Source organism: Helianthus annuus, chromosome 17, assembly GCF_002127325.2.
Source record: "Helianthus annuus cultivar XRQ/B chromosome 17, HanXRQr2.0-SUNRISE, whole genome shotgun sequence".
NCBI classification, from domain to species: domain Eukaryota; kingdom Viridiplantae; phylum Streptophyta; class Magnoliopsida; order Asterales; family Asteraceae; genus Helianthus; species Helianthus annuus.
Window position 1 is genome coordinate 72,125,423 of NC_035449.2, and position 11,664 is coordinate 72,137,086.

Consider the following 11,664-nt stretch of genomic DNA (forward strand, 5'->3'; position numbering starts at 1 on the left):
ATACCAGTACATGTTCAAACATTCAGAATTTGCTAAGCTTCTCTCGCCTCTTTCTATGCTTCATATGTATAAATCTAATTTTATTTAGTACCTCACTCTAAAAATCCTACAATGCCCTACCCCATTTTAAGTGTTGTAACCCCTGATCACCGATACCCTGTCAAAGTGACGTGAAGGCCCCGTAACGTATGTCAAGGCTCTGCCTAAATCCGTTGGGGTTCTGTCTCGTGACGTAGGGATAAAGTGAAATTGGGTTACTATATTTGATGTGGGTACACTATATATTTTATTAAATAATCCAGGAGTTGTACCCAAAATATAACAAACCTCCTGAATATTTTTCTGACACCCTACACTTCCTAAAATACACCCCGTATGTGAAAACCGAGCCCGAAATACAATATATTATTAAAAATAATCAAAAACAAGAAAATATAAGTCTAGGCGGGCCGCGACAACCCTCACCCTTAGTTTACGCGGGCCGTATTAAGGTGTAACCGGATTCCTTTAAATTCATTAGCTCAGGCGGGACGCGTAAGCTACCCGTTAAGTTCACGCGGGCCGCGAGAGGTTCAAAAGGTGGCGCAGCCCGGTGCGGCCACGTGGCCCAACACCCGGCAAACCTACTCGATGACTCAGCCCAGCTACGCGTTGACTAGAGTTGACGCGAGCCGCGTAAGGCCTTGCCTTATTTTACGCGGGCCGCGAGAAAACCCAGGAGAAGCACTATATAAGCAGGCCATCGGATCTTCATTCAAATTCGTTCACAATCGTTTCCTTTCTCTCAATTCTAAAATGTAGGCATTATACACGGGTATAATACCCCCCCTCCAATTAGCGAAGCTCTGCCTCGTTGTAAGTATCATAACCCTAACCCTGGATACGTATTAGATATTCTGCCCGATTGATCTAGGGTTCCGTAACGGCTGTCGTGGTTCTGCCCGACGTAGTCATTGGAATGCCGTCTCGGGAGGGTATTACTAATATTAAAATGGGTTATTATACTAACGCGTGTGCATTGTTTATTCAATTAGATTATAACCAGGGAATCACAAAGGAAAGCCCTATAATAGCAATGTGAGTAATCTCCTTTTTATTAACAGTTTTTACAAAACCTTAACCTTTTTACAATGCGATTTAGCAGTGATTGAGTCTTTGTAATTCTACAATTACTGCCGGTATGTTGGGGTTTTGTATACAAAATTTGAGTAACGTTACCATTGGACAACGAGTTAGCCAATGTGTAATATGACCCTCAGTCAGACTTGACACTACTGAATGAGTAATTGGGTAGATATAAACATTGTAATCGCCCTCAATACTGTTTAAATTGAATTCATATTTCTTGATTAAACTGGGATTCACTCACCAGTATTTTCTTGCTGATAAAATGTTTTTAAAACGCGTTTCAGGTAACACAATGTGAAAGCCAATTAGAATAAAGCCAGCTCGAGAGCACTGACGGCTTGGAAAAATGTGGCTATAAAAGTTACCTAAAAGACGATGTTTTAAATTCAATAAAATAAGGGTTATCCTTATAAACATGTTGTAATAAGAATCTTGGGTTTTACCCATGTGATTATAAAAATAAAATATGGTGGTTTTACTCTGATAAAATATTTCCTAACTACGGTCCTGATGAAATTTCCGCTGCCAATTAAGTAAATAACGTGATACCACCGAAACTGGTTCGCGGCCGCCCGTTCTCGAGAACTAGGGATCGGGGGTTGTGACAGAAGGTGGTATCAGAGCCTAGCCACTGGTTCAAGCCAAAGAAGTGTTCTGCTGACACTTAAATTTTAATTCTGTGTTAGGAAATAACTTATGTGATTATGTGTTTTATATTATTTGACTGTTTGTTAGTCTACAGTGATTAAATTTTTGGTATTCTGCAATAGCTACCGGTATGGGGATTTTATACATTACTTGATACCCGCTACTATTGGCCAAAGAATTAGTCAATAGTAGCACAAATATGATTTAGTGGAGGCATGAACATTCAATGCTATATATTAGTAATAATATATCTAAACCTTTATATATGGCCTTGTTATTTAAAATAGTATTATATTAAATGTTTAATTATGGTTTAAATATTATGGTTCCAAATATTATAGTTAATATTTAATATAGTATATTATAACTAGCTAATCGCATGCTTAATAACAGAAGCACTCTTTAACCCAACTTCCTACTTTAGTGAAATGTCAATTATATTGTGATTTATTAATTAAATAAATATGAACTAAAACAAACTAATGATATTGCGTAGTGGATCTCTAAGTTCCAACCATCAGATACCACCTTTGCAAATTGCAATTGTATGGACCATGATACCATATGGAAGCTAGACTAATTAATTCACATCAATAATTTGTGAAAACAATAAGTGTTATAAATTGCGATTAATGGTATAATATAAGTTACTACAAATATATTATTTAACGCTTTTCATTATAAATAGTTAATAAGGACATGCTATAAAGTGTATTTTGTAGTGTGTTAAATTTGTAGTAATTAATAGTTAAAAGCTAAATTATTAAAAAATATTAAATAAATTTGAAGATTACTTAGATTGTGTAGTATAATTAGTTAATTAATATATTATATTTGATAAAGTTATAGCTATTAAATTTACAGAAAAGGGTATATTATGGGCTAATTGGTTTTGTGCCATAGAAAATATATTTGACAAAGTAATGTCACGGGACACTACTAAATTCAGAGTCACTAGTTGAGAGAATGATCAACAATGATATGACCACAATTACTAGTTGAGAGAATACCCGAAAAAAAAAATTTATGTTGGGATTACTTAAAGATTTCTATACTTAGTAATAAAATAAATGGTTAAAAGAATATGATGGGTATTCATGATTCAATAAAATCATTTAAAAATTTAGAAATTTGGGTTGGTTGGACTATGGACTAACTAAATGTTGAAAACATTTCTACAAATCTTTAAGGTATGTCCAAGTAGGTCTTATGCTCGAAAAAGATTAATTATAAGATTTACTAGCCATATTTGTTATAGGATTTTGTATCCTAAGTTATAAAGAAAAATATTTAAGTCAGCTGGTTAATATATAATAGTTAAATAATAAAATACTATTACATTTGAAATATATATATACACTATAATACAATATCAGTAAATAAGTGGAGTTGATAAATTGGTTGTTAAACTTACCCTAAGTAATTGCGAAATTTTTGATTTTGGTTTTTATATTAGCACATGGTTTGTTGGTTTGCCTAAAACCATAGATTAATTATTTTTATTAAGATATTCTTTCTCAAAATAATTTATTAGTTTAAACTTAAATTTATTTTATAGTACATCCTTGGAGTATCTTTAACAAAATACTTGAGGGAAATATTCATTTTTCAAACAGGTGTTAAAGTTTAACCAAAGATAGAAATCCACTAGTACATATGGGTATCTACCCTACACGATTCTCGGTTGAAAAAAAAATATTTTGATATCTAAAATCTAATATAATTTTTTTTCAAATATTCGACTCGTACAGTAAGTCAAATATATATTTTTGATCTATATATTACACTTATAATTTTATAACTCATAATATTTTGAGTTCATCCGTACCTTTTATATTATTAGTATAATGATAAAACATTTAACAATAATATATGAATAGTATATTTTACTATAAGATAATAGAGTAAGTAAAAGATATATTTTATATCTAACATTTTAATAAAATGATGTAATAAATTCTAATAAGTATAATATAATATATAGAATATTATATGCACTTATGTTATAAGTCCGTCACGGGTTCATTAAAATGTAACAAGGTTATTAGATCCTTTTTACTAGAATATGTATACAAATCTTATCTTCCCATAAGTATAAGTATATTATACTATACGAAAATAATATACTGTATATTTTGATCCTTGCACATTTACTTATGGTAAAAAGATCAGATAATTAAATTTTTAGAAGTAGGAATATTGCAACAGTGAAAACATCTTTTCTTATCCTACTTAAATCAATAATTTAGTATCTATTTATTTATTTTACCTGGCACGTTAAAATGTTCCTAAACATTCATTTTTCTCACACTAGAATTAAAAATGGATGCCTCACATAAGGATAGTTGAATCAAATGTGTATTTAGTACGTTTGTCCTTTATAAAACTTTATAAAAAAAAGAAGCAGATTACAATTTTAATATTGTAATATCTTTAAAATAAATTATTATTGTATGGAATTTACATGCGTATTTCAATACATGTATATTACTCAAATATAGTTAGAATCAATTTTAGAAACGTCAAACTCTGTATTACTTACCATAAGTACTACTTTGAATAAATAATATAATATACGATAAATTGATAATTAAGTTTTGATACTTTATGGTTCAATCCATTAGTTAAAAATAAATTTATTCCCATAAGTCCAGAAAGTTCATATTTTGAGTAATTCATTTCTTTAAATCTTTTATTGATCCATCCTGAACACTCCAAAATATTGTGTTCAATAGATTTAGACAAAAGTTCATTTCAAATATACTACTTTTATCAAAAGATAAAATAAAGACATGGAAATAAGCTTGATGATGGGTACCATCGAATGTATAGTTATTATTTTATATATGTGTGTATATATTCCGTAAGTTTAATATTTGAAATTTTATACACATATATGCATATACCCAATATAATATCTTCTGTAAGATAAACATAAGAGAAAACGTCATTGGTAATTCATATGAAAATATGAAGTTATTATAAGAATAAACCATGAAACCTACTATGTTGTAAAAAAATGCCATTTGTCTCAATAAAATATTCTTTGTGATGAAATCTAACAATATATAAGCATAAATAAAGTTAGTTGTAAGCATACTCATTACATCGAAATTAGCTGTAGTGTCAATGGAAACAATGATATATTTGAAACTCCATTCTCCAACCAAAAGAAAACCGTAACCATAATAATATCTATGCGTAAATGAAAAGTTGGGATATTGATATTCACTGGTAACAACCAGTATAGTATTTAGACTTGAACCTAAGAAGAATGCCTTAGTATAAAAGTTTTGAGATAAGCCAATTACTTGCATAAATAAAGTGTTATGATTATTGGTATCCCGTGAGGATAATGACTAGAACAGTGCAAGTATGATAAATAAGCGATAACAACTGGCCACTGTTATTTCTTGTTTATTGATACTACTCGGTTCTAGAATATGATCCATCATGAGAATACTGATTTCCTTGTTTCTTGATGCAAACTATAATAAACTATGTACTTTCAAAATCCTGATTTGAGAGAAGTCTATTTATGGGAAATACCATGATAATTACCTCTCCGGTAAAACTGGGCATGGTGCGGTAGACTCTCCAGCTTGTCCGGGTGAGATGGGGTTACCTCTCCTGTGAGACCGGGTAAGATGGGGTTACCTCTCCGGCAAGACCGGGTAAGATGGGGTATGTGTGATAATAATGGAATTCCCTAAATAGTACCATAACCTGATGTCTGACTTGTAAGTCTGTTTACATTATGGATAATGTGCATACTACAGTATATGAAATATTATATGGATATGTATGTCTATGAGGAAATCCAAAGACTATATTGATTGACAATTAGGAATAAATCATGAACAAGTATGTCAATGATAATTTTAGATTTATTTATTAGGAATCTCTCGTATACGTCTTTAAATTTCGATATCAAACATTATTTCGTTTGATCATCAGTCTCGAAACTCGTGCGACAAGACGAACGACGGGAACCCTATAAGTTGGGACGCCATGGAAAGTATAAGATTTCCCTTTGTAACTATTAACGCATCAGGAAATCTGTAACTAAAAATTGTGCGAACACACATCACATCTAAATACTTACGCTAATAATTTACTTTCATTAAGAAATCTTGAGAAGATAAGAATCTCACAACATAGGGAATAGTTCTGGTCAAAGTTTAAAGCAAAGACCAGAATAAACTAGGATCATAACAAACTAAAAGTATTTTTTTTCAGGGAATCTCGAGGACGAGATTTAAAACAAGGTGGGGGGATGTAACATTCCCAAAATTTTTATTTATATAAATTATATAAAATAAATAAACTTTTACATTAAGAATATTAAAGTGTATGAACGAAATTTAGAAAAGGTAATAGTAAAAAAATCAACAACTAAAAAGAATGCTTTCTACATAAATACTTTGCATGTTTGACAATTATTTAATAACATAAAATAAAACTATCAATTAATATTAAAGTTATGTGGATATGTTTGCATTCAATGTCTAGTAGGTACGTGTCAATGTTTGGAAAGAATTTGTATTTTGAACTTGAGGTAGAAGTTTCTTTTTCACTATAAATACCAGTACATGTTCAAACATTCAGAATTTGCTAAGCTTCTCTCGCCTCTTTCTATGCTTCATATGTATAAATCTAATTTTATTTAGTACCTCACTCTAAAAATCCTACAATGCCCTACCCCATTTTAAGTGTTGTAACCCCTGATCACCGATACCCTGTCAAAGTGACGTGAAGGCCCCGTAACGTATGTCAAGGCTCTGCCTAAATCCGTTGGGGTTCTGTCTCGTGACGTAGGGATAAAGTGAAATTGGGTTACTATATTTGATGTGGGTACACTATATATTTTATTAAATAATCCAGGAGTTGTACCCAAAATATAACAAATCTCCTGAATATTTTTCTGACACCCTACACTTCCTAAAATACACCCCGTATGTGAAAACCGAGCCCGAAATACAATATATTATTAAAAATAATCAAAAACAAGAAAATATAAGTCTAGGCGGGCCGCGACAACCCTCACCCTTAGTTTACGCGGGCCGTATTAAGGTGTAACCGGATTCCTTTAAATTCATTAGTTCAGGCGGGCCGCGTAAGCTACCCGTTAAGTTCACGCGGGCCGCGAGAGGTTCAAAAGGTGGCGCAGCCCGGTGCGGCCACGTGGCCCAACACCCGGCAAACCTACTCGATGACTCAGCCCAGCTACGCGTTGACTAGAGTTGACGCGGGCCGCGTAAGGCCTTGCCTTATTTTACGCGGGCCGCGAGAAAACCCAGGAGAAGCACTATATAAGCAGGCCATCGGATCTTCATTCAAATTCGTTCACAATCGTTTCCTTTCTCTCAATTCTAAAGTGTAGGCATTATACACGGGTATAATACCCCCCCCCCCCAATTAGCGAAGCTCTGCCTCGTTGTAAGTATCATAACCCTGGATACGTATTAGATATTCTGCCCGATTGATCTAGGGTTCCGTAACGGCTGTCGTGGTTCTGCCCGACGTAGTCATTGGAATGCCGTCTCGGGGAGGGTATTACTAATATTAAAATGGGTTATTATACTAACGCGTGTGCATTGTTTATTCAATTAGATTATAACCAGGGAATCACAAAGGAAAGCCCTATAATAGCAATGTGAGTAATCTCCTTTTTATTAACAGTTTTTACAAAACCTTAACCTTTTTACAATGCGATTTAGCAGTGATTGAGTCTTTGTAATTCTACAATTACTGCCGGTATGTTGGGGTTTTGTATACAAAATTTGAGTAACGTTACCATTGGACAACGAGTTAGCCAATGTGTAATATGACCCTCAGTCAGACTTGACACTACTGAATGAGTAATTGGGTAGATATAAACATTGTAATCGCCCTCAATACTGTTTAAATTGAATTCATATTTCTTGATTAAACTGGGATTCACTCACCAGTATTTTCTTGCTGATAAAATGTTTTTAAAACGCGTTTCAGGTAACACAATGTGAAAGCCAATTAGAATAAAGCCAGCTCGAGAGCACTGACGGCTTGGAAAAATGTGGCTATAAAAGTTACCTAAAAGACGATGTTTTAAATTCAATAAAATAAGGGTTATCCTTATAAACATGTTGTAATAAGAATCTTGGGTTTTACCCATGTGATTATAAAAATAAAATATGGTGGTTTTACTCTGATAAAATATTTCCTAACTACGGTCCTGATGAAATTTCCGCTGCCAATTAAGTAAATAACGTGATACCACCGAAACTGGTTCGCGGCCGCCCGTTCTCGAGAACTAGGGATCGGGGGTTGTGACAGAAGGTGGTATCAGAGCCTAGCCACTGGTTCAAGCCAAAGAAGTGTTCTGCTGACACTTAAATTTTAATTCTGTGTTAGAAAATAACTTATGTGATTATGTGTTTTATATTATTTGACTGTTTGTTAGTCTACAGTGATTAAATTTTTGGTATTCTGCAATAGCTACCGGTATGGGGATTTTATACATTACTTGATACCCGCTACTATTGGCCAAAGAATTAGTCAATAGTAGCACAAATATGATTTAGTGGAGGCATGAACATTCAATGCTATATATTAGTAATAATATATCTAAACCTTTATATATGGCCTTGTTATTTAAAATAGTATTATATTAAATGTTTAATTATGGTTTAAATATTATGGTTCCAAATATTATAGTTAATATTTAATATAGTACATTATAACTAGCTAATCGCATGCTTAATAACAGAAGCACTCTTTAACCCAACTTCCTACTTTAGTGAAATGTCAATTATATTGTGATTTATTAATTAAATAAATATGAACTAAAACAAACTAATGATATTGCGTAGTGGATCTCTAAGTTCCAACCATCAGATACCACCTTTGCAAATTGCAATTGTATGGACCATGATACCATATGGAAGCTAGACTAATTAATTCACATCAATAATTTGTGAAAACAATAAGTGTTATAAATTGCGATTAATGGTATAATATAAGTTACTACAAATATATTATTTAACGCTTTTCAGTATAAATAGTTAATAAGGACATGCTATAAAGTGTATTTTGTAGTGTGTTAAATTTGTAGTAATTAATAGTTAAAAGCTAAATTATTAAAAAATATTAAATAAATTTGAAGATTACTTAGATTGTGTAGTATAATTAGTTAATTAATATATTATATTTGATAAAGTTATAGCTATTAAATTTACAGAAAAGGGTATATTATGGGCTAATTGGTTTTGTGCCATAGAAAATATATTTGACAAAGTAATGTCACGGGACACTACTAAATTCAGAGTCACTAGTTGAGAGAATGATCAACAGTGATATGACCACAATTACTAGTTGAGAGAATACCCGAAAAAAAAAAATTTATGTTGGGATTACTTAAAGATTTCTATACTTAGTAATAAAATAAATGGTTAAAAGAATATGATGGGTATTCATGATTCAATAAAATCATTTAAAAATTTAGAAATTTGGGTTGGTTGGACTATGGACTAACTAAATGTTGAAAACATTTCTACAAATCTTTAAGGTATGTCCAAGATAGGTCTTATGCTCGAAAAAGATTAATTATAAGATTTACTAGCCATATTTGTTATAGGATTTTGTATCCTAAGTTATAAAGAAAAATATTTAAGTCAGCTGGTTAATATATAATAGTTAAATAATAAAATACTATTACATTTGAAATATATATATACACTATAATACAATATCAGTAAATAAGTGGAGTTGATAAATTGGTTGTTAAACTTACCCTAAGTAATTGCGAAATTTTTTATTTTGGTTTTTATATTAGCACATGGTTTGTTGGTTTGCCTAAAACCATAGATTAATTATTTTTATTAAGATATTCTTTCTCAAAATAATTTATTAGTTTAAACTTAAATTTATTTTATAGTACATCCTTGGAGTATCTTTAACAAAATACTTGAGGGAAATATTCATTTTTCAAACAGGTGTTAAAGTTTAACCAAAGATAGAAATCCACTAGTACATATGGGTATCTACCCTACACGATTCTCGGTTGAAAAAAAAAATATTTTGATATCTAAAATCTAATATAATTTTTTTTCAAATATTCGACTCGTACAGTAAGTCAAATATATATTTTTGATCTATATATTACACTTATAATTTTATAACTCATAATATTTGAGTTCATCCGTACCTTTTATATTATTAGTATAATGATAAAACATTTTACAATAATATATGAATAGTATATTTTACTATAAGATAATAGAGTAAGTAAAAGATATATTTTATATCTAACATTTTAATAAAATGATGTAATAAATTCTAATAAGTATAATATAATATATAGAATATTATATGCACTTATGTTATAAGTCCGTCACGGGTTCATTAAAATGTAACAAGGTTATTAGATCCTTTTTACTAGAATATGTATACAAATCTTATCTTCCCATAAGTATAAGTATATTATACTATACGAAAATAATATACTGTATATTTTGATCCTTGCACATTTACTTATGGTAAAAAGATCAGATAATTAAATTTTTAGAAGTAGGAATATTGCAACAGTGAAAACATCTTTTCTTATCCTACTTAAATCAATAATTTAGTATCTATTTATTTATTTTACCTGGCACGTTAAAATGTTCCTAAACATTCATTTTTCTCACACTAGAATTAAAAATGGATGCCTCACATAAGGATAGTTGAATCAAATGTGTATTTAGTACGTTTGTCCTTTATAAAACTTTATATAAAAAAAAAGAAGCAGATTACAATTTTAATATTGTAATATCTTTAAAATAAATTATTATTGTATGGAATATACATGCGTATTTCAATACATGTATATTACTCAAATATAGTTAGAATCAATTTTAGAAACGTCAAACTCTGTATTACTTACCATAAGTACTACTTTGAATAAATAATATAATATACGATAAATTGATAATTAAGTTTTGATACTTTATGGTTCAATCCATTAGTTAAAAATAAATTTATTCCCATAAGTCCAGAAAGTTCATATTTTGAGTAATTCATTTCTTTAAATCTTTTATTGATCCATCCTGAACACTCCAAAATATTGTGTTCAATAGATTTAAACAAAAGTTCATTTCAAATATACTACTTTTATCAAAAGATAAAATAAAGACATGGAAATAAGCTTGATGATGGGTACCATCGAATGTATAGTTATTATTTTATATATGTGTGTATATATTCCGTAAGTTTAATATTTGAAATTTTATACACATATATGCATATACCCAATATAATATCTTCTGTAAGATAAACATAAGAGAAAACGTCATTGGTAATTCATATGAAAATATGAAGTTATTATAAGAATAAACCATGAAACCTACTATGTTGTAAAAAAATGCCATTTGTCTCAATAAAATATTCTTTGTGATGAAATCTAACAATATATAAGCATAAATAAAGTTAGTTGTAAGCATACTCATTACATCGAAATTAGCTGTAGTGTCAATGGAAACAATGATATATTTGAAACTCCATTCTCCAACCAAAAGAAAACCGTAACCATAATAATATCTATGCGTAAATGAAAAGTTGGGATATTGATATTCACTGGTAACAACCAGTATAGTATTTAGACTTGAACCTAAGAAGAATGCCTTAGTATAAAAGTTTTGAGATAAGCCAATTACTTGCATAAATAAAGTGTTATGATTATTGGTATCCCGTGAGGATAATGACTAGAACAGTGCAAGTATGATAAATAAGCGATAACAACTGGCCACTGTTATTTCTTGTTTATTGATACTACTCGGTTCTAGAATATGATCCATCATGAGAATACTGATTTCCTTGTTTCTTGATGCAAACTATAATAAACTATGTACTTTCAAAATCCTGATTTGAGAG

The 11,664-nt window shown here is 30.5% G+C and overlaps 2 long non-coding RNA genes across 2 annotated transcripts; both read left to right on the forward strand.

Moving 5' to 3' along the window:
* The first annotated feature begins 1,038 nt into the window (after positions 1-1,038).
* LOC110887504 lies at positions 1,039-1,612 on the forward strand. Its single transcript, XR_002563365.2, has 2 exons — positions 1,039-1,077; positions 1,413-1,612. It is a non-coding gene; the product is annotated as an uncharacterized LOC110887504 (long non-coding RNA).
* Positions 1,613-7,393: 5,781 nt separating this feature from the next.
* LOC110887503 lies at positions 7,394-7,967 on the forward strand. Its single transcript, XR_002563364.2, has 2 exons — positions 7,394-7,432; positions 7,768-7,967. It is a non-coding gene; the product is annotated as an uncharacterized LOC110887503 (long non-coding RNA).
* The last annotated feature ends 3,697 nt before the right edge of the window (positions 7,968-11,664 follow it).